This window comes from Cherax quadricarinatus, chromosome 33 (assembly GCF_038502225.1).
Source record: "Cherax quadricarinatus isolate ZL_2023a chromosome 33, ASM3850222v1, whole genome shotgun sequence".
In the NCBI taxonomy this organism is placed as follows: domain Eukaryota; kingdom Metazoa; phylum Arthropoda; class Malacostraca; order Decapoda; family Parastacidae; genus Cherax; species Cherax quadricarinatus.
Genome location: NC_091324.1, coordinates 15,275,918 through 15,300,363, shown reverse-complemented (window position 1 = coordinate 15,300,363; position 24,446 = coordinate 15,275,918). Strand labels below are relative to the sequence as shown.

Sequence of the window (24,446 nt, the reverse complement as noted above, 5' to 3'; positions counted from 1 at the left end):
GCGGGTCCTGACACCAATAAAGTCTATCACGCGGGTCCTGACACCAATAAAGTCTATCACGCGGGTCCTGACACCAATAAAGTCTATCACGCGGGTCCTGACACCAATAAAGTCTATCACGCGGGTCCTGACACCAATAAAGTCTATCACGCGGGTCCTGACACCAATAAAGTCTATCACGCGGGTCCTGACACCAATAAAGTCTATCACGCGGGTCCTGACACCAATAAAGTCTATCACGCGGGTCCTGACACCAATAAAGTCTATCACGCGGGTCCTGACACCAATAAAGTCTATCACGCGGGTCCTGACACCAATAAAGTCTATCACGCGGGTCCTGACACCAATAAAGTCTATCACGCGGGTCCTGACACCAATAAAGTCTATCACGCGGGTCCTGACACCAATAAAGTCTATCACGCGGGTCCTGACACCAATAAAATCTATCACGCGGGTCCTGACACCAATAAAGTCTATCACGCGGGTCCTGACACCAATAAAGTCTATCACGCGGGTCCTGACACCAATAAAGTCTATCACGCGGGTCCTGACACCAATAAAGTCTATCACGCGGGTCCTGACACCAATAAAGTCTATCACGCGGGTCCTGACACCAATAAAGTCTATCACGCGGGTCCTGACACCAATAAAGTCTATCACGCGGGTCCTGACACCAATAAAGTCTATCACGCGGGTCCTGACACCAATAAAGTCTATCACGCGGGTCCTGACACCAATAAAGTCTATCACGCGGGTCCTGACACCAATAAAATCTATCACGCGGGTCCTGACACCAATAAAGTCTATCACGCGGGTCCTGACACCAATAAAGTCTATCACGCGGGTCCTGACACCAATAAAGTCTATCACGCGGGTCCTGACACCAATAAAGTCTATCACGCGGGTCCTGACACCAATAAAGTCTATCACGCGGGTCCTGACACCAATAAAGTCTATCACGCGGGTCCTGACACCAATAAAGTCTATCACGCGGGTCCTGACACCAATAAAGTCTATCACGCGGGTCCTGACACCAATAAAGTCTATCACGCGGGTCCTGACACCAATAAAGTCTATCACGCGGGTCCTGACACCAATAAAGTCTATCACGCGGGTCCTGACACCAATAAAGTCTATCACGCGGGTCCTGACACCAATAAAGTCTATCACGCGGGTCCTGACACCAATAAAGTCTATCACGCGGGTCCTGACACCAATAAAGTCTATCACGCGGGTCCTGACACCAATAAAGTCTATCACGCGGGTCCTGACACCAATAAAGTCTATCTCGCGGGTCCTGACACCAATAAAGTCTATCTCGCGGGTCCTGACACCAATAAAGTCTATCACGCGGGTCCTGACACCAATAAAGTCTATCACGCGGGTCCTGACACCAATAAAATCTATCACGCGGGTCCTGACACCAATAAAGTCTATCACGCGGGTCCTGACACCAATAAAGTCTATCACGCGGGTCCTGACACCAATAAAGTCTATCACCCGGGTCCTGACACCAATAAAGTCTGTCACCCGGGTCCTGACACCAATAAAGTCTATCACCCGGGTCCTGACACCAATAAAGTCTGTCACCCGGGTCCTGACACCAATAAAGTCTATCACCCGGGTCCTGACACCAATAAAGTCTGTCACCCGGGTCCTGACACCAATAAAGTCTGTCACCCGGGTCCTGACACCAATAAAGTCTATCACGCTCTGGAGTCGTTGTGACACAGATGCGACCTCTCATACATTAACAATATTCGTCTACATAATTTTGCATGGAATTCAAATAACCATTACTTGGCCTTTCAATAAAGTCGATTATACGTTGTTCCTGAAACCAGCGGTTCAGCACTCTGGCCTTGTATGTATATACGGCAGTTATCTTGCATAAATATCATCCTCTCTGGGAAAATGATGTGCGTATATTCACGAGAAAAGGACATCACTTCCTCGAGGATCTCATCAGTAAGTCTGCCCTCCATCTTGGTTACCTCAACTCCATGAAAAAAAAGAACGTAATCTAGTCCCATACATTTGTTATGACGTTTCTTCGTCAGTGTGTGTGTGATGGGCGAGAGGTTTGAATGTTCTAGTCCCAAAATTGACAGTTCCATTTCTCTATCACTCTCCTCCATCTTTATGTCTGTTTACTGAAAGTCGTTTATTACGACTTATATAACATTTTGTCTCATGCTAGAAGAAGCTCTAACCTGCGCGAGCAGACTTCTGACGAGAGCAAGCAGTCAGTGTACACAGTACTGAGCATCAGTGTCATGGCTGGGTAACAGGGCAAGTAAGTTTATTCAGTGATAGGTACACATACATACAGTTACATAAATTATCATACATAACAGCATGTGTAATTTACCTACGATAACCCGAGAAAGTCGGATAAAGTGACTTATTTAAATTAGGGTCCTTGTAATATTTTATTTAAACCTTAAAAGTTAAAACAGGTAATTAACTCAAATATGTGAAAATTAGTTACAATAAAAGGAAATATACTAGGAATAAGGTAAGCTGAGTTATTTACATTAACATTAAAAAGAGAATTAGATCACATTAATAGGTACATGTAACAGAATCACTATCGATGTCTTATCTTCAGATAAGAGTGAACACACTGCTACAACGTGAAGGCTGAAAGTCACTGTTCAGTAACGTGACTTCACTAGTTTGACATCAAGGACGCCAATAGAAATAAGTCACCTTGACTTTTTTTGGGTTATCCCAGGTAATTTACTCTTGATAATTGTACTTATGTCTGCCTGTGCATAAAGAAGATGACTTATTTAACTGATGTCACGTCTAATTTGTGAGGCATAATTTGTCAGGTTACATTTGTCATGTCTGAATTATGATGTATCAAGTTTAATGTCTAACTTTGTGATATCTAATTTGAAAATATTATCTAATACAAACAAACTTTTCTACCCACTGTGTGAGTATTATGTGACTACCACCCACTGTGTGAGTATTATGTGACTACCACCCACTGTGTGAGTATTATGTGACTACCAACCACTGTGTGAGTATTATGTGACTACCACCCACTGTGTGAGTATTATGTGACTACCAACCACTGTGTGAGTATTATGTGACTACCAACCACTGTGTGAGTATTATGTGACTACCACCCACTGTGTGAGTATTATGTGACTACCACCCACTGTGTGAGTATTATGTGACTACCAACCACTGTGTGAGTATTATGTGACTACCAACCACTGTGTGAGTATTATGTGACTACCACCCACTGTGTGAGTATTATGTGACTACCAACCACTGTGTGAGTATTATGTGACTACCACCCACTGTGTGAGTATTATGTGACTACCACCCACTGTGTGAGTATTATGTGACTACCACCCACTGTGTGAGTATTATGTGACTACCAACCACTGTGTGAGTATTATGTGACTACCACCCACTGTGTGAGTATTATGTGACTACCAACCACTGTGTGAGTATTATGTGACTACCACCCACTGTGTGAGTATTATGTGACTACCACCCACTGTGTGAGTATTATGTGACTACCACCCACTGTGTGAGTATTATGTGACTACCAACCACTGTGTGAGTATTATGTGACTACCAACCACTGTGTGAGTATTATGTGACTACCAACCACTGTGTGAGTATTATGTGACTACCAACCACTGTGTGAGTATTATGTGACTACCAACCACTGTGTGAGTATTATGTGACTACCAACCACTGTGTGAGTATTATGTGACTACCACCCACTGTGTGAGTATTATGTGACTACCACCCACTGTGTGAGTATTATGTGACTACCAACCACTGTGTGAGTATTATGTGACTACCAACCACTGTGTGAGTATTATGTGACTACCAACCACTGTGTGAGTATTATGTGACTACCAACCACTGTGTGAGTATTATGTGACTACCAACCACTGTGTGAGTATTATGTGACTACCAACCACTGTGTGAGTATTATGTGACTACCAACCACTGTGTGAGTATTATGTGACTACCAACCACTGTGTGAGTATTATGTGACTACCAACCACTGTGTGAGTATTATGTGACTACCAACCACTGTGTGAGTATTATGTGACTACCAACCACTGTGTGAGTATTATGTGACTACCAACCACTGTGTGAGTATTATGTGACTACCAACCACTGTGTGAGTATTATGTGACTACCAACCACTGTGTGAGTATTATGTGACTACCAACCACTGTGTGAGTATTATGTGACTACCAACCACTGTGTGAGTATTATGTGACTACCAACCACTGTGTGAGTATTATGTGACTACCAACCACTGTGTGAGTATTATGTGACTACCAACCACTGTGTGAGTATTATGTGACTACCAACCACTGTGTGAGTATTATGTGACTACCAACCACTGTGTGAGTATTATGTGACTACCAACCACTGTGTGAGTATTATGTGACTACCACCCACTGTGTGAGTATTATGTGACTACCACCCACTGTGTGAGTATTATGTGACTACCAACCACTGTGTGAGTATTATGTGACTACCAACCACTGTGTGAGTATTATGTGACTACCAACCACTGTGTGAGTATTATGTGACTACCAACCATTGTGTGAGTATTATGTGACTACCAACCACTGTGTGAGTATTAGGTGACTACCAACCACTGTGTGAGTATTATGTGACTACCACCCACTGTGTGAGTATTATGTGACTACCAACCACTGTGTTAGTATTAGGTGACTACCAACCACTGTGTGAGTATTATGTGACTACCACCCACTGTGTGAGTATTATGTGACTACCACCCACTGTGTGAGTATTATGTGACTACCAACCACTGTGTGAGTATTATGTGACTACCAACCACTGTGTGAGTATTATGTGACTACCACCAACCACTGTGTGAGTATTATGTGACTACCACCCACCAACCACTGTGTGAGTATTATGTGACTACCAACCACTGTGTGAGTATTATGTGACTACCACCCACTGTGTGAGTATTATGTGACTACCAACCACTGTGTGAGTATTATGTGACTACCAACTACCAACTGTGTGAGTATTATGTGACTACCAACCACTGTGTGAGTATTATGTGACTACCAACCACTGTGTGAGTATTATGTGACTACCACCCACTGTGTGAGTATTATGTGACTACTGTGTGAGTATTATGTGACTACCACCCACTGTGTGAGTATTATGACTACCACCCACTGTGTGAGTATTATGTGACTACCAACCATTGTGTGAGTATTATGTGACTACCAACCACTGTGTGAGTATTAGGTGACTACCAACCACTGTGTGAGTATTATGTGACTACCACCCACTGTGTGAGTATTATGTGACTACCACCCACTGTGTGAGTATTATGTGACTACCAACCACTGTGTGAGTATTATGTGACTACCAACCACTGTGTGAGTATTATGTGACTACCAACCACTGTGTGAGTATTATGTGACTACCAACCACTGTGTGAGTATTATGTGACTACCACCCACTGTGTGAGTATTATGTGACTACCACCCACATTGTGTGAGTATTATGTGACTACCTACCACCCACTGTGTGAGTATTATGTGACTACCACCCACTGTGTGAGTATTATGTGACTACCAACCACTGTGTGAGTATTATGTGACTACCTACCACCCACTGTGTGAGTATTATGTGACTACCACCCACTGTGTGAGTATTATGTGACTACCAACCACTGTGTGAGTATTAGGTGACTACCAACCACTGTGTGAGTATTATGTGACTACCACCCACTGTGTGAGTATTATGTGACTACCAACCATTGTGTGAGTATTATGTGACTACCAACCACTGTGTGAGTATTATGTGACTACCAACCACTGTGTGAGTATTATGTGACTACCACCCACTGTGTGAGTATTATGTGACTACCAACCATTGTGTGAGTATTATGTGACTACCAACCACTGTGTGAGTATTAGGTGACTACCAACCACTGTGTGAGTATTATGTGAATACCACCCACTGTGTGAGTATTATGTGACTACCAACCATTGTGTGAGTATTATGTGACTACCAACCACTGTGTGAGTATTATGTGACTACCAACCACTGTGTGAGTATTATGTGACTACCAACCACTGTGTGAGTATTATGTAACTACCACCCACTGTGTGAGTATTATGTGACTACCACCCACTGTGTGAGTATTATGTGACTACCAACCACTGTGTGAGTATTATGTGACTACCAACCATTGTGTGAGTATTATGTGACTACCAACCACTGTGTGAGTATTAGGTGACTACCAACCACTGTGTGAGTATTATGTGACTACCACCCACTGTGTGAGTATTATGTGACTACCACTGTGTGAGTATTATGTGACTACCAACCACTGTGTGAGTATTATGTGACTACCAACCACTGTGTGAGTATTATGTGACTACCAACCACTGTGTGAGTATTATGTGACTACCAACCACTGTGTGAGTATTATGTGACTACCAACCACTGTGTGAGTATTATGTGACTACCACCCACTGTGTGAGTATTATGTGACTACCAACCACTGTGTGAGTATTATGTGACTACCAACCACTGTGTGAGTATTATGTGACTACCAACCACTGTGTGAGTATTATGTGACTACCAACCACTGTGTGAGTATTAGGTGACTACCAACCACTGTGTGAGTATTTTGTGACTACCAACCACTGTGTGAGTATTAGGTGACTACCAACCACTGTGTGAGTATTAGGTGACTACCAACCACTGTGTGAGTATTATGTGACTACCAACCACTGTGTGAGTATTAGGTGACTACCAACCACTGTGTGAGTATTAGGTGACTACCAACCACTGTGTGAGTATTATGTGACTACCAACCACTGTGTTAGTATTAGGTAACTACCAACCACTGTGTGAGTATTAGGTGACTACCAACCACTGTGTGAGTATTAGGTGACTACCAACCACTGTGTGAGTATTAGGTGACTACCAACCACTGTGTGAGTATTAGGTGACTACCAACCACTGTGTGAGTATTATATGACTACCAACCACTGTGTGAGTATTAGGTGACTACTGTGTGAGTATTAGGTGACTACCAACCACTGTGTGAGTATTATGTGACTACCAACCACTGTGTGAGTATTATGTGACTACCAACCACTGTGTGAGTATTATGTGACTACCACCCACTGTGTGAGTATTATGTGACTACCAACCACTGTGTGAGTATTATGTGACTACCAACCACTGTGTGAGTATTATGTGACTACCAACCACTGTGTGAGTATTATGTGACTACCAACCACTGTGTGAGTATTATGTGACTACCAACCACTGTGTGAGTATTATGTGACTACCAACCACTGTGTGAGTATTATGTGACTACCAACCACTGTGTGAGTATTATGTGACTACCAACCACTGTGTGAGTATTATGTGACTACCAACCATTGTGTGAGTATTAGCTGACTACCAACCAATGTGTGAGTATTATGTGACTACCACCCACTGTGTGAGTATTATGTGACTACCAACCACTGTGTGAGTATTAGGTGACTACCAACCACTGTGTGAGTATTATGTGACTACCAACCACTGTGTGAGTATTATGTGACTACCAACTACTGTGTGAGTATTATGTGACTACCAACCACTGTGTGAGTATTATGTGACTACCAACCACTGTGTGAGTATTATGTGACTACCACCCACTGTGTGAGTATTATGTGACTACCACCCACTGTGTGAGAATTATGTGACTACCAACCACTGTGTGAGTATTATGTGACTACCACCCACTGTGTGAGTATTATGTGACTACCAACCACTGTGTGAGTATTATGTGACTACCAACCACTGTGTGAGTATTATGTGACTACCAACCACTGTGTGAGTATTATGTGACTACCAACCACTGTGTGAGTATTATGTGACTACCAACCACTGTGAGAGTATTATGTGACTACCAACTACTGTGTGAGTATTATGTGACTACCAACTACTGTGTGAGTATTATGTGACTACCAACCACTGTGTGAGTATTATGTGACTACCAACCACTGTGTGATTATTAGGTGACTACCAACAACTGTGTGAGTATTATGTGACTACCAACCACTGTGTGAGTATTATGTGACTACCAACCACTGTGTGAGTATTATGTGACTACTAACCACTGTGTGAGTATTATGTGACTACCAACCACTGTGTGAGTATTAGGTGACTACCAACCACTGTGTGAGTATTAGGTGACTACCAACCACTGTGTGAGTATTATGTGACTACCAACCACTGTGTGAGTATTATGTGACTACCAACCACTGTGTGAGTATTATGTGACTACCAACCACTGTGTGAGTATTATGTGACTACCAACCACTGTGTGAGTATTATGTGACTACCACCCACTGTGTGAGTATTATGTGACTACCACCCACTGTGTGAGTATTATGTGACTACCAACCACTGTGTGAGTATTATGTGACTACCAACCACCTACCCACTGTGTGAGTATTATGTGACTACCAACCACTGTGTGAGTATTATGTGACTACCACTACCAACCACTGTGTGAGTATTATGTGACACTGTGTGAGTATTATGTGACTACCAACCACTGTGTGAGTAATATGTGACTACCAACCACTGTGTGAGTATTATGTGACTACCTACCCCACTGTGTGAGTATTATGTGACTACCAACCACTGTGTGAGTATTATGTGACTACCACCCACTGTGTGAGTATTATGTGACTACCAACCACTGTGTGAGTATTATGTGACTACCAACCACTGTGTGAGTATTATGTGACTACCAACCACTGTGTGAGTATTATGTGACTACCAACCACTGTGTGAGTATTATGTGACTACCAACCACTGTGTGAGTATTATGTGACTACCAACCACTGTGTGAGTATTATGTGACTACCAACCACTGTGTGAGTATTATGTGACTACCAACCACTGTGTGAGTATTATGTGACTACCAACCACTGTGTGAGTATTATGTGACTACCAACCACTGTGTGAGTATTATGTGACTACCAACCACTGTGTGAGTATTATGTGACTACCAACCACTGTGTGAGTATTATGTGACTACCAACCACTGTGAGAGTATTATGTGACTACCAACTACTGTGTGAGTATTATGTGACTACCAACTACTGTGTGAGTATTATGTGACTACCAACCACTGTGTGAGTATTATGTGACTACCAACCACTGTGTGATTATTAGGTGACTACCAACAACTGTGTGAGTATTATGTGACTACCAACCACTGTGTGAGTATTATGTGACTACCAACCACTGTGTGAGTATTATGTGACTACTAACCACTGTGTGAGTATTATGTGACTACCAACCACTGTGTGAGTATTAGGTGACTACCAACCACTGTGTGAGTATTAGGTGACTACCAACCACTGTGTGAGTATTATGTGACTACCAACCACTGTGTGAGTATTATGTGACTACCAACCACTGTGTGAGTATTATGTGACTACCAACCACTGTGTGAGTATTATGTGACTACCAACCACTGTGTGAGTATTATGTGACTACCACCCACTGTGTGAGTATTATGTGACTACTGTGTGAGTATTATGTGACTACCAACCACTGTGTGAGTATTATGTGACTACCACCCACTGTGTGAGTATTATGTGACTACCAACCACTGTGTGAGTATTATGTGACTACCAACCACTGTGTGAGTATTATGTGACTACCAACCACTGTGTGAGTATTATGTGACTACCAACCACTGTGTGAGTATTATGTGACTACCAACCACTGTGTGAGTATTATGTGACTACCAACCACTGTGTGAGTATTATGTGACTACCAACCACTGTGTGAGTATTATGTGACTACCAACCACTGTGTGAGTATTATGTGACTACCAACCACTGTGTGAGTATTATGTGACTACCAACCACTGTGTGAGTATTATGTGACTACCAACCACTCTGTGAGTATTATGTGACTACCAACCACTGTGTGAGTATTATGTGACTACCAACCACTGTGTGAGTATTATGTGACTACCAACTACTGTGTGAGTATTATGTGACTACCAACTACTGTGTGAGTATTATGTGACTACCAACCACTGTGTGAGTATTATGTGACTACCAACCACTGTGTGATTATTAGGTGACTACCAACAACTGTGTGAGTATTATGTGACTACCAACCACTGTGTGAGTATTATGTGACTACCAACCACTGTGTGAGTATTATGTGACTACTAACCACTGTGTGAGTATTATGTGACTACCAACCACTGTGTGAGTATTAGGTGACTACCAACCACTGTGTGAGTATTAGGTGACTACCAACCACTGTGTGAGTATTATATGACTACCAACCACTGTGTGAGTATTATGTGACTACCAACCACTGTGTGAGTATTATGTGACTACCAACCACTGTGTGAGTATTATGTGACTACCAACCATTGTGTGAGTATTATGTGACTACCAACCACTGTGTGAGTATTATGTGACTACCAACCACTGTGTGAGTATTATGTGACTACCAACCACAGTGTGAGTATTAGGTGACTACCAACCACTGTGGGAGTATTATGTGACTACCAACCACTGTGTGAGTATTAGGTGACTACCAACCACTGTGTGAGTATTATGTGACTACCAACCACTGTGTGAGTATTAGGTGACTACCAACCACTGTGTGAGTATTAGGTGACTACCAACCACTGTGTGAGTATTAGGTGACTACCAACCACTGTGTGAGTATTATGTGACTACCAACCACTGTGTGAGTATTAGGTGACTACCAACCACTGTGTGAGTATTAGGTGACTACCAACCACTGTGTGAGTATTATGTGACTACCAACCACTGTGTGAGTATTAGGTGACTACTGTGTGAGTATTAGGTGACTACCAACCACTGTGTGAGATGTGACTACCAACCACTGTGTTAGTATTAGGTGACTACCAACCACTGTGTGAGTATTATGTGACTACCAACCACTGTGTGAGTATTATGTGACTACCAACCACTGTGTGAGTATTATGTGACTACCAACCACTGTGTGAGTATTATGTGACTACCAACCACTGTGAGAGTATTATGTGACAACCAACTACTGTGTGAGTATTATGTGACTACCAACTACTGTGTGAGTATTATGTGACTACCAACCACTGTGTGAGTATTATGTGACTACCAACCACTGTGTGATTATTAGGTGACTACCAACAACTGTGTGAGTATTATGTGACTACCAACCACTGTGTGAGTATTATGTGACTACCAACCACTGTGTGAGTATTATGTGACTACTAACCACTGTGTGAGTATTATGTGACTACCAACCACTGTGTGAGTATTAGGTGACTACCAACCACCAACCACTGTGTGAGTACCACCATTAGGTGACTACCAACCACTGTGTGAGTATTATGTGACTACCAACCACTGTGTGAGTATTATGTGACTACCAACCACTGTGTGAGTATTATGTGACTACCAACCACTGTGTGAGTATTATGTGACTACCAACCACTGTGTGAGTATTATGTGACTACCACCCACTGTGTGAGTATTATGTGACTACCACCCACTGTGTGAGTATTATGTGACTACCAACCACTGTGTGAGTATTATGTGACTACCACCCACTGTGTGAGTATTATGTGACTACCAACCACTGTGTGAGTATTATGTGACTACCAACCACTGTGTGAGTATTATGTGACTACCAACCACTGTGTGAGTATTATGTGACTACCAACCACTGTGTGAGTATTATGTGACTACCAACCACTGTGTGAGTATTATGTGACTACCAACCACTGTGTGAGTATTATGTGACTACCAACCACTGTGTGAGTATTATGTGACTACCAACCACTGTGTGAGTATTATGTGACTACCAACCACTGTGTGAGTATTATGTGACTACCAACCACTGTGTGAGTATTATGTGACTACCAACCACTGTGTGAGTATTATGTGACTACCAACCACTGTGTGAGTATTATGTGACTACCAACCACTGTGTGAGTATTATGTGACTACCAACTACTGTGTGAGTATTATGTGACTACCAACTACTGTGTGAGTATTATGTGACTACCAACCACTGTGTGAGTATTATGTGACTACCAACCACTGTGTGATTATTAGGTGACTACCAACAACTGTGTGAGTATTATGTGACTACCAACCACTGTGTGAGTATTATGTGACTACCAACCACTGTGTGAGTATTATGTGACTACTAACCACTGTGTGAGTATTATGTGACTACCAACCACTGTGTGAGTATTAGGTGACTACCAACCACTGTGTGAGTATTAGGTGACTACCAACCACTGTGTGAGTATTATGTGACTACCAACCACTGTGTGAGTATTATGTGACTACCAACCACTGTGTGAGTATTATGTGACTACCAACCACTGTGTGAGTATTATGTGACTACCAACCACTGTGTGAGTATTATGTGACTACCAACCACTGTGTGAGTATTATGTGACTACCAACCACTGTGTGAGTATTAGGTGACTACCAACCACTGTGTGAGTATTATGTGACTACCAACCACTGTGTGAGTATTATGTGACTACCAACCACTGTGTGAGTATTATGTGACTACCAACCACTGTGTGAGTATTATGTGACTACCAACCACTGTGTGAGTATTATGTGACTACCAACCACTGTGTGAGTATTATGTGACTACCAACCACTGTGTGAGTATTATGTGACTACCAACCACTGTGTGAGTATTATGTGACTACCAACCACTGTGTGAGTATTATGTGACTACCAACCACTGTGTGAGTATTATGTGACTACCAACCACTGTGTGAGTATTATGTGACTACTGTGTGAGTATTATGTGACTACCAACCACTGTGTGAGTATTATGTGACTACCAACCACTGTGTGAGTATTATGTGACTACCAACCACTGTGTGAGTATTATGTGACTACCAACCACTGTGTGAGTATTATGTGACTACCAACCACTGTGTGAGTATTATGTGACTACCAACCACTGTGTGAGTATTATGTGACTACCAACCACTGTGTGAGTATTATGTGACTACCAACCACTGTGTGAGTATTAAGTGACTCCAACCCACTGTGTGAGTATTATGTGACTACCAACCACTGTGTGAGTATTATGTGACTACCAACCACTGTGTGAGTATTATGTGACTACCAACCACTGTGTGAGTATTATGTGACTACCAACCACTGTGTGAGTATTATGTGACTACCAACCACTGTGTGAGTATTATGTGACTTACTGTGTGAGTATTATGTGACTACCAACCACTGTGTGAGTATTATGTGACTACCAACCACTGTGTGAGTATTATGTGACTACCAACCACTGTGTGAGTATTATGTGACTACCAACCACTGTGTGAGTATTATGTGACTACCAACCACTGTGTGAGTATTATGTGACTACCAACCACTGTGTGAGTATTATGTGACTACCAACCACTGTGTGAGTATTATGTGACTACCAACCACTGTGTGAGTATTATGTGACTACCAACCACTGTGTGAGTATTATGTGACTACCAACCACTGTGTGAGTATTATGTGACTACCAACCACTGTGTGAGTATTATGTGACTACCAACCACTGTGTGAGTATTATGTGACTACCAACCACTGTGTGAGTATTATGTGACTACCAACACTGTGTGAGTATTATGTGACTACCAACCACTGTGTCAGTATTATGTGACTCCCAACCACTGTGTGAGTATTATGTGACTACCAACCACTGTGTGAGTATTATGTGACTACCAACCACTGTGTGAGTATTATGTGACTACCAACCACTGTGTGAGTATTATGTGACTACCAACCACTGTGTGAGTATTATGTGACTACCAACCACTGTGTGAGTATTATGTGACTACCAACCACTGACTACCAACCACTGTGTGAGTATTATGTGACTACCAACCACTGTGTGAGTATTATGTGACTACCAACCACTGTGTGAGTATTATGTGACTACCAACCACTGTGTGAGTATTATGTGACTACCAACCACTGTGTGAGTATTATGTGACTACCAACCACTGTGTGAGTATTATGTGACTACCAACCACTGTGTGAGTATTATGTGACTACCAACCACTGTGTGAGTATTATGTGACTACCAACCACTGTGTGAGTATTATGTGACTACCAACCACTGTGTGAGTATTATGTGACTACCAACCACTGTGTGAGTATTATGTGACTACCAACCACTGTGTGAGTATTATGTGACTACCAACCACTGTGTGAGTATTATGTGACTACCAACCACTGTGTGAGTATTATGTGACTACCAACCACTGTGTGAGTATTATGTGACTACCAACCACTGTGTGAGTATTATGTGACTACCAACCACTGTGTGAGTATTATGTGACTACCAACCACTGTGTGAGTATTATGTGACTACCAACCACTGTGTGAGTATTATGTGACTACCAACCACTGTGTGAGTATTATGTGACTACCAACCACTGTGTGAGTATTATGTGACTACCAACCACTGTGTGAGTATTATGTGACTACCAACCACTGTGTGAGTATTATGTGACTACCAACCACTGTGTGAGTATTATGTGACTACCAACCACTGTGTGAGTATTATGTGACTACCAACCACTGTGTGAGTATTATGTGACTACCAACCACTGTGTGAGTATTATGTGACTACCAACCACTGTGTGAGTATTATGTGACTACCAACCACTGTGTGAGTATTATGTGACTACCAACCACTGTGTGAGTATTATGTGACTACCAACCACTGTGTGAGTATTATGTGACTACCAACCACTGTGTGAGTATTATGTGACTACCAACCACTGTGTGAGTATTATGTGACTACCAACCACTGTGTGAGTATTATGTGACTACCAACCACTGTGTGAGTATTATGTGACTACCAACCACTGTGTGAGTATTATGTGACTACCAACCACTGTGTGAGTATTATGTGACTACCAACCACTGTGTGAGTATTATGTGACTACCAACCACTGTGTGAGTATTATGTGACTACCAACCACTGTGTGAGTATTATGTGACTACCAACCACTGTGTGAGTATTATTATGCTGTGACTACCAAGCCAACCACTGCTTAGGTATTGATGTCCACCAACCACCTGCTTGGATGAGTTATTGGTGACTACCCAGCAACTGTGTGAGTGTTCCATGTTGACTACCAGCCACTTATTGTGGAAATTATTAGGTAGGACTACCAACCACTGTGTGTGAGGTATTTAATGCTTGACTTATAACCACTGTGTGAGTATTCTTATTCACCTAACCGCAATGGCTGAGGTGTTGGGTGACTGAACCACTGTGTGGGTGTTTTATTAACTACTAACTAATTAGTTGCTTAACGACTTAACCAACCATTGGTGAGGTATTATGTGAACATACCAATAACCTATCATCAAGTGTTCCATGTTCACTAAAACTAACCTACTGTGTTATATGTTATAATATAATTATCAGATGATCTTATTAGCCATTCTCTGCTACCATGAGGGCAGGTGGGTTATTAGGCTGCAGCTTACCAAGCCACTACTGAATAGTGAGTTCTAGACATGCAGTGCCACTGATCTTCACCAGCTACTGGCTAGTTGTTACTCACATTCTCAGTACTCTTGTTGGATGTGGTGACTACCAAGCCCACTGTATTAGAGTATGTATGACTACCAACCTGTGTGGTAGTTACCGGTGACCCTACCCCAACCACTGTGTGAGTATTGGTGACACTAACCAACCTGTGCTCAGAGTTACTGGTGACTACCAAGCCACTGTGTGTGAGTATTTTTGTGACTACAACCACTGTGTGGTAGTTGATGGTGACTTCACCAACCTTTACTGTGTTGACCATAGGTTGGGTGACTACCAACCACTGTGTGAGTATTATGTGACTACCAACCACTGTGTGAGTATTAGGTGTGTGTGTTAGTATTAGGTGACTACCAACCACTGTGTGAGTATTAGGTGACTACCAACCACTGTGTGAGTATTATGTGACTACCAACCACTGTGTTAGTATTAGGTGACTACCAACCACTGTGTGAGTATTATGTGACTACCAACCACTGTGTGAGTATTATGTGACTACCAACCACTGTGTGAGTATTAGTATTATGTGACTACCAACCACTGTGTGAGTATTATGTGACTACCAACCACTGTGTGAGTATTATGTGACTACCAACCACTGTGTGATTATTATGTGACTACTAACCACTGTGTGAGTATTATGTGACTACCAACTACTGTGTGAGTATTATGTGACTACCAACCACTGTGTGAGTATTATGTGACTACCAACCACTGTGTGAGTATTATGTGACTACTAACCACTGTGTGAGTATTATGTGACTACCAACCACTGTGTGAGTATTAGGTGACTACCAACCACTGTGTGAGTATTAGGTGACTACCAACCACTGTGTGAGTATTATGTGACTACCAACCACTGTGTGAGTATTATGTGACTACCAACCACTGTGTGAGTATTATGTGACTACCAACCACTGTGTGAGTATTATGTGACTACCAACCACTGTGTGAGTATTATGTGACTACCACCCACTGTGTGAGTATTATGTGACTACCACCCACTGTGTGAGTATTATGTGACTACCAACCACTGTGTGAGTATTATGTGACTACCACCCACTGTGTGAGTATTATGTGACTACCAACCACTGTGTGAGTATTATGTGACTACCAACCACTGTGTGAGTATTATGTGACTACCAACCACTGTGTGAGTATTATGTGACTACCAACCACTGTGTGAGTATTATGTGACTACCAACCACTGTGTGAGTATTATGTGACTACCAACCACTGTGTGAGTATTATGTGACTACCAACCACTGTGTGAGTATTATGTGACTACCAACCACTGTGTGAGTATTATGTGACTACCAACCACTGTGTGAGTATTATGTGACTACCAACCACTGTGTGAGTATTATGTGACTACCAACCACTGTGTGAGTATTATGTGACTACCAACCACTGTGTGAGTATTATGTGACTACCAACCACTGTGTGAGTATTATGTGACTACCAACTACTGTGTGAGTATTATGTGACTACCAACTACTGTGTGAGTATTATGTGACTACCAACCACTGTGTGAGTATTATGTGACTACCAACCACTGTGTGAGTATTAGGTGACTACCAACAACTGTGTGAGTATTATGTGACTACCAACCACTGTGTGAGTATTATGTGACTACCAACCACTGTGTGAGTATTATGTGACTACTAACCACTGTGTGAGTATTATGTGACTACCAACCACTGTGTGAGTATTAGGTGACTACCAACCACTGTGTGAGTATTAGGTGACTACCAACCACTGTGTGAGTATTATGTGACTACCAACCACTGTGTGAGTATTATGTGACTACCAACCACTGTGTGAGTATTATGTGACTACCACCCACTGTGTGAGTATTATGTGACTACCAACCACTGTGTGAGTATTATGTGACTACCACCCACTGTGTGAGTATTATGTGACTACCAACCACTGTGTGATGTGTATTATAGGTGACTACCAACCACTGTGTGAGTATTATGTGACTACCAACCACTGTGTGAGTATTATGTGACTACCAACCACTGTGTGAGTATTATGTGACTACCAACCACTGTGTGAGGTGTATTATGTGACTACCAACCACTGTGTGAGTATTATCTGACTACCAACCACTGTGTGAGTATTAGGTGACTACCAACCACTGTGTGAGTATTAGGTGACTGCCACCCACTGTGTGAGTATTATGTGACTACCAACCACTGTGTGAGTGTTATGTGACTACCAACCACTGTGTGAGTATTGTGACTACCAACCACTGTGTGAGTATTATGTGACTACCAACCACTGTGTAGAGTATTATGTGACTACCAACCACTGTGTGAGTATTATGTGACTACCAACCACTGTGTGAGTATTATGTGACTACCAACCACTGTGTGAGTATTATGTGACTACCAACCACTGTGTGAGTATTATGTGACTACCAACCACTGTGTGAGTATTATGTGACTACCAACCACTGTGTGAGTATTATGTGACTACCAACCACTGTGTGAGTATTATGTGACTACCAACCACTGTGTGAGTATTATGTGACTACCAACCACTGTGTGAGTATTATGTGACTACCAACCACTGTGTGAGTATTATGTGACTACCAACCACTGTGTGAGTATTATGTGACTACCAACCACTGTGTGAGTATTATGTGACTACCAACCACTGTGTGAGTATTATGTGACTACCAACCACTGTGTGAGTATTATGTGACTACCAACCACTGTGTGAGTATTATGTGACTACCAACCACTGTGTGAGTATTATGTGACTACCAACCACTGTGTGAGTATTATGTGACTACCAACCACTGTGTGAGTATTATGTGACTACCAACCACTGTGTGAGTATTATGTGACTACCAACCACTGTGTGAGTATTATGTGACTACCAACCACTGTGTGAGTATTATGTGACTACCAACCACTGTGTGAGTATTATGTGACTACCAACCACTGTGTGAGTATTATGTGACTACCAACCACTGTGTGAGTATTATGTGACTACCAACCACTGTGTGAGTATTATGTGACTACCAACCACTGTGTGAGTATTATGTGACTACCAACCACTGTGTGAGTATTATGTGACTACCAACCACTGTGTGAGTATTATGTGACTACCAACCACTGTGTGAGTATTATGTGACTACCAACCACTGTGTGAGTATTATGTGACTACCAACCACTGTGTGAGTATTATGTGACTACCAACCACTGTGTGAGTATTATGTGACTACCAACCACTGTGTGAGTATTAGGTGACTACTAACCACTGTGTGAGTATTATGTGACTACCAACCACTGTGTGAGTATTATGTGACTACCAACCACTGTGTGAGTATTAGGTGACTACCAACCACTGTGTGAGTATTATGTGACTACCAACCACTGTGTGAGTATTATGTGACTACCAACCACTGTGTGAGTATTATGTGACTACCAACCACTGTGTGAGTATTATGTGACTACCAACCACTGTGTGAGTATTATGTGACTACCAACCACTGTGTGAGTATTATGTGACTACCAACCACTGTGTGAGTATTATGTGACTACCAACCACTGTGTGAGTATTATGTGACTACCAACCACTGTGTGAGTATTATGTGACTACCAACCACTGTGTGAGTATTATGTGACTACCAACCACTGTGTGAGTATTATGTGACTACCAACCACTGTGTGAGTATTATGTGACTACCAACCACTGTGTGAGTATTATGTGACTACCAACCACTGTGTGAGTATTATGTGACTACCAACCACTGTGTGAGTATTATGTGACTACCAACCACTGTGTGAGTATTATGTGACTACCAACCACTGTGTGAGTATTATGTGACTACCAACCACTGTGTGAGTATTATGTGACTACCAACCACTGTGTGAGTATTATGTGACTACCAACCACTGTGTGAGTATTATGTGACTACCAACCACTGTGTGAGTATTATGTGACTACCAACCACTGTGTGAGTATTATGTGACTACCAACCACTGTGTGAGTATTATGTGACTACCAACCACTGTGTGAGTATTATGTGACTACCAACCACTGTGTGAGTATTATGTGACTACCAACCACTGTGTGAGTATTATGTGACTACCAACCACTGTGTGAGTATTAGGTGACTACCAACCACTGTGTGAGTATTAGGTGACTACCAACCACTGTGTGAGTATTATGTGACTACCAACCACTGTGTGAGTATTATGTGACTACCAACCACTGTGTGAGTATTATGTGACTACCAACCACTGTGTGAGTATTATGTGACTACCAACCACTGTGTGAGTATTATGTGACTACCAACCACTGTGTGAGTATTATGTGACTACCAACCACTGTGTGAGTATTATGTGACTACCAACCACTGTGTGAGTATTATGTGACTACCAACCACTGTGTGAGTATTATGTGACTACCAACCACTGTGTGAGTATTATGTGACTACCAACCACTGTGTGAGTATTATGTGACTACTGTGTGAGTATTATGTGACTACCAACCACTGTGTGAGTATTATGTGACTACCAACCACTGTGTGAGTATTATGTGACTACCAACCACTGTGTGAGTATTATGTGACTACCAACCACTGTGTGAGTATTATGTGACTACCAACCACTGTGTGAGTATTATGTGACTACCAACCACTGTGTGAGTATTATGTGACTACCAACCACTGTGTGAGTATTATGTGACTACCAACCACTGTGTGAGTATTATGTGACTACCAACCACTGTGTGAGTATTATGTGACTACCAACCACTGTGTGAGTATTATGTGACTACCAACCACTGTGTGAGTATTATGTGACTACCAACCACTGTGTGAGTATTATGTGACTACCAACCACTGTGTGAGTATTATGTGACTACCAACCACTGTGTGAGTATTATGTGACTACCAACCACTGTGTGAGTATTATGTGACTACCAACCACTGTGTGAGTATTATGTGACTACCAACCACTGTGTGAGTATTATGTGACTACCAACCACTGTGTGAGTATTATGTGACTACCAACCACTGTGTGAGTATTATGTGACTACCAACCACTGTGTGAGTATTATGTGACTACCAACCACTGTGTGAGTATTATGTGACTACCAACCACTGTGTGAGTATTATGTGACTACCAACCACTGTGTGAGTATTATGTGACTACCAACCACTGTGTGAGTATTATGTGACTACCAACCACTGTGTGAGTATTATGTGACTACCAACCACTGTGTGAGTATTATGTGACTACCAACCACTGTGTGAGTATTATGTGACTACCAACCACTGTGTGAGTATTATGTGACTACCAACCACTGTGTGAGTATTATGTGACTACCAACCACTGTGTGAGTATTATGTGACTACCAACCACTGTGTGAGTATTATGTGACTACCAACCACTGTGTGAGTATTATGTGACTACCAACCACTGTGTGAGTATTATGTGACTACCAACCACTGTGTGAGTATTATGTGACTACCAACCACTGTGTGAGTATTATGTGACTACCAACCACTGTGTGAGTATTATGTGACTACCAACCACTGTGTGAGTATTATGTGACTACCAACCACTGTGAGTATTGAGTATTATGTGACTACCAACCACTGTGTGAGTATTATGTGACTACCAACCACTGTGTGAGTATTATGTGACTACCAACCACTGTGTGAGTATTATGTGACTACCAACCACTGTGTGAGTATTATGTGACTACCAACCACTGTGTGAGTATTATGTGACTACCAACCACTGTGTGAGTATTATGTGACTACCAACCACTGTGTGAGTATTATGTGACTACCAACCACTGTGTGAGTATTATTATGTGACTTCCTATCTCTGTGTGAGTATTATGTGACTACCAACCACTGTGTGAGTATTATGTGACTACCAACCACTGTGTGAGTATTATGTGACTACCAACCACTGTGTGAGTATTATGTGACTACCAACCACTGTGTGAGTATTATGTGACTACCAACCACTGTGTGAGTATTATGTGACTACCAACCACTGTGTGAGTATTATGTGACTACCAACCACTGTGTGAGTATTATGTGACTACCAACCACTGTGTGAGTATTATGTGACTACCAACCACTGTGTGAGTATTAGGTGACTACCAACCACTGTGTGAGTATTATGTGACTACCAACCACTGTGTGAGTATTATGTGACTACCAACCACTGTGTGAGTATTATGTGACTACCAACCACTGTGTGAGTATTATGTGACTACCAACCACTGTGTGAGTATTATGTGACTACCAACCACTGTGTGAGTATTATGTGACTACCAACCACTGTGTGAGTATTATGTGACTACCAACCACTGTGTGAGTATTATGTGACTACCAACCACTGTGTGAGTATTATGTGACTACCAACCACTGTGTGAGTATTATGTGACTACCAACCACTGTGTGAGTATTATGTGACTACCATGTGACCACTGTGTGAGTATTATGTGACTACCAACCACTGTGTGAGTATTATGTGACTACCAACCACTGTGTGAGTATTAAGTGACTACCAACCACTGTGTGAGTATTATGTGACTACCAACCACTGTGTGAGTATTATGTGACTACCAACCACTGTGTGAGTATTATGTGACTACCAACCACTGTGTGAGTATTATGTGACTACCAACCACTGTGTGAGTATTATGTGACTACCAACCACTGTGTGAGTATTATGTGACTACCAACCACTGTGTGAGTATTATGTGACTACCAACCACTGTGTGAGTATTATGTGACTACCAACCACTGTGTGAGTATTATGTGACTACCAACCACTGTGTGAGTATTATGTGACTACCAACCACTGTGTGAGTATTATGTGACTACCAACCACTGTGTGAGTATTATGTGACTACCAACCACTGTGTGAGTATTATGTGACTACCAACCACTGTGTGAGTATTATGTGACTACCAACCACTGTGTGAGTATTATGTGACTACCAACCACTGTGTGAGTATTATGTGACTACCAACCACTGTGTGAGTATTATGTGACTACCAACCACTGTGTGAGTATTATGTGACTACCAACCACTGTGTGAGTATTATGTGACTACCAACCACTGTGTGAGTATTATGTGACTACCAACCACTGTGTGAGTATTATGTGACTACCAACCACTGTGTGAGTATTATGTGACTACCAACCACTGTGTGAGTATTATGTGACTACCAACCACTGTGTGAGTATTATGTGACTACCAACCACTGTGTGAGTATTATGTGACTACCAACCACTGTGTGAGTATTATGTGACTACCAACCACTGTGTGAGTATTATGTGACTACCAACCACTGTGTGAGTATTATGTGACTACCAACCACTGTGTGAGTATTATGTGACTACCAACCACTGTGTGAGTATTAGGTGACTACCAACCACTGTGTGAGTATTATGTGACTACCAACCACTGTGTGAGTATTAGGTGACTACCAACCACTGTGTGAGTATTAGGTGACTACCAACCACTGTGTGAGTATTATGTGACTACCAACCACTGTGTGAGTATTATGTGACTACCAACCACTGTGTGAGTATTATGTGACTACCAACCACTGTGTGAGTATTATGTGACTACCAACCACTGTGTGAGTATTATGTGACTATGTGACTACCAACCACTGTGTGAGTATTATATGACTACCAACCACTGTGTGAGTATTAGGTGACTACCAACCACTGTGTGAGTATTATGTGACTACCAACCACTGTGTGAGTATTATGTGACTACCAACCACTGTGTGAGTATTAGGTGACTACCAACCACTGTGTGAGTATTATGTGACTACCAACCACTGTGTGAGTATTATGTGACTACCAACCACCAACCACTGTGTGAGTATTATGTGACTACCAACCACTGTGTGAGTATTATGTGACTACCAACCACTGTGTGAGTATTATGTGACTACCAACCACTGTGTGAGTATTATGTGACTACCAACCACTGTGTGAGTATTATGTGACTACCAACCACTGTGTGAGTATTATGTGACTACCAACCACTGTGTGAGTATTAGGTGACTACCAACCACTGTGTGAGTATTAGGTGACTACCAACCACTGTGTTAGTATTAGTGTGACTACCAACCACTGTGTGAGTATTATGTGACTACCAACCACTGTGTGAGTATTAGGTGACTACCAACCACTGTGTGAGTATTATGTGACTACCAACCACTGTGTGAGTATTAGGTGACTACCAACCACTGTGTGAGTATTATGTGACTACCAACCACTGTGTGAGTATTATGTGACTACCAACCACTGTGTGAGTATTATGTGACTACCAACCACTGTGTGAGTATTAGGTGACTACCAACCACTGTGTGAGTATTAGGTGACTACCAACCACTGTGTGAGTATTAGGTGACTACCAACCACTGTGTGAGTATTAGGTGACTACCAACCACTGTGTGAGTATTATGTGACTACCAACCACTGTGTGAGTATTAGGTGACTACCAACCACTGTGTGAGTATTAGGTGACTACCAACCACTGTGTGAGTATTAGGTGACTACCAACCACTGTGTGAGTATTAGGTGACTACCAACCACTGTGTGAGTATTAGGTGACTACCAACCACTGTGTGAGTATTAGGTGACTACCAACCACTGTGTGAGTATTAGGTGACTACCAACCACTGTGTGAGTATTAGGTGACTACCAACCACTGTGTGAGTATTAGGTGACTACCAACCACTGTGTGAGTATTAGGTGACTACCAACCACTGTGTGAGTATTAGGTGACTACCAA

General features: G+C 42.1%; 1 protein-coding gene across 3 annotated transcripts in view; it reads left to right on the top strand.

Moving 5' to 3' along the window:
- The window catches only part of LOC128694021 (scoloptoxin SSD14), a 170,848-nt gene that overhangs the window by 6,946 nt on the left and 139,456 nt on the right, over positions 1–24,446 (top strand). The window contains exon 1 of one of the 3 annotated variants that reach the window (XM_070090856.1): positions 2,721–2,737. The exons of the other annotated variants lie outside the window; for them this stretch is intronic. The gene's annotated coding sequence lies outside the window, so the exon portion shown is untranslated. Of the gene's footprint in view, positions 1–2,720; positions 2,738–24,446 lie in introns of those variants that run through there. 3 annotated transcript variants of the gene reach the window in all.